Source organism: Antrostomus carolinensis, unplaced genomic scaffold, assembly GCF_000700745.2.
Source record: "Antrostomus carolinensis isolate BGI_N321 unplaced genomic scaffold, ASM70074v2 scaffold801, whole genome shotgun sequence".
Lineage (NCBI taxonomy): Eukaryota > Metazoa > Chordata > Aves > Caprimulgiformes > Caprimulgidae > Antrostomus > Antrostomus carolinensis.
Window position 1 is genome coordinate 272104 of NW_010291821.1, and position 2026 is coordinate 274129.

The following is a 2026-nucleotide window of genomic DNA, read 5'->3' on the forward strand; positions in this document are numbered from 1 at the left end:
CAGTGGAGCACTTCTTCCTAATATCTCATCTAAACCTCCCCTCTTCCACTTTAAATCCATTTCCCGTTGTTTTGTCATTAACTGCCCTTATGAAAAGTCCCTCCCCAGCTTTCTTGTAGCCCCTTCAGGTACTGGGAGGCCGCTATAAGATCTCCCCGGAGCCTTCTCTTCTCCAGGCTGAACAGCCCCAACTCTTTCAGCCTGTCCTCATAGCAGAGCTGCTCCAGCCCTCAGATCATCCTCGTGGCCTCCTCTGGACTTGTTCTGGCTGCTCCAGGTCTCTCTTGTGATGGGGGCTCCAGAACTGGATGCAGTATTCCAGGTGGGGCCTTACGAGAGCCAGGTTTAAATATTCCAGGTTTAATATCTATTGCCCAAGAGGTGCAACGACTTTCCTGAATGAAATCTGAATTATAACTTAATGCAGATTGTGGTCTGTGAAGTGCTGGAATATTGGTGTTGGTTTCCTCCTCTAATACCATGTATTAATTCAGAGAAGCTGATGTTAGCATCTTCCTGGCAAGCAATCCACAGAGAATCAATATAGCAAAAAAAAAAAAAAAAAAAAAATTCTTTATTTCTGCAGTACAGTTTACCATAGGAGATTAATTTTTACTTCTCCACTTGCCATTTAAGTTAACATAACTCCATAATAATGCTGATGTCATTATCTGAAACGCTCGTATATTAGCCCTTTCTTCTGTATCATTGAAAATAATTTAGTCAATATGTTTGCTTACAGATGGCAATTTTCCAGAGTAGGCAGAGAAATTAACCTAAAGCCAAATGTCATTCTCTAATTGTTTACATATTGTAAAATATCCATTTATTTTGTTTGCTCTTTGTGGTCCAGCTGATTTTATCATTGCAGTTTTTTATGGACAGGCTGTAAGCAAAAATTAAGGATCTGACCAGCTGCAATTTTTCTCTTGCAAGTGTCCTTAAAATACCCTAGTGATGTTTTGATTTTGGGTTTTTTTTTTTTTTTTTAAGAAAAATATTTGTTTTAAAGGCAGCTAATAGAATTGAACTATATCCAAAATAGATTCAGCAAAGATTTGAGTGACAACGCTTAGAACATGGCCCTTCCCACAGAGTCCCACCGTGCTTTTAAGAAAGCAAGCTCCATTTTTCTCCTGGGCAACCACAATGACCCTTTGCCCATCCATTAATTCCAGAGCAGAACAGGTTGTGGAACATTAGACATGATATTTTGCTGTTGGTTAGACACCTTGTAGTATGAATAGCCCAAAGCCTGCCAAGCTCTCCTCATGAGCTTAATCCAAATCCCTTTTACAGTCCAAGAGATGCAACTGTACATGTTGAGTAATGTCAAGCAGAACAGTAGCTGAAGGACCTAACCATTAAAATCATGTGGACATCTCATGAGCAGACAACACAGAATTAGTTCTTCTTCTTTAATAAGCAGCTGAGGAGACTGCTTGTCTGGAAGACCTCCTGGGAAACGTGTTAAATTATTCATATACTCTATCATCACCACTTGAAATCATCTTCTCTCTAGGTTTTTATTTACTTGCTTATTTTAAAGTGAATTATTTTAAAGTGAAAACAATCATCATCATCTGAGTTTTGGCTTTCCAAATCAGTGAATTCTCTCCTGCCAATACAAATAAGCACAACCGAGCAGCTCCTGTGTGGAAGGTCCACAACTTCTGGTCTACAGAAGTCTCAGGAGTCATCACTAGTATTTTTAAAACACAAATATGGAAGCCAGAGATGACATGCTGAAGCACAAACTTTCCAGTAGCAACTTGAGGCCCTTAAAACTTATTTTCCATGATCATTTTAGGGATAAAACTTCAGACATTCAGACATCTGGAAAGGAACGCTGCCAGAATGAATCTTCACAAAATTTCCCTTAGTAGCTGCAACCAGCAGCTCCATTTCTGACTTCCAACAGAGATTATATCAGACACCGATTTTAACTCGCACAAGAAAGTACGTGTTGAGATGCCTGCAACAAAAGCAACTGATTGTACCTTTCAAAAAATACTGCTTGAAAGGG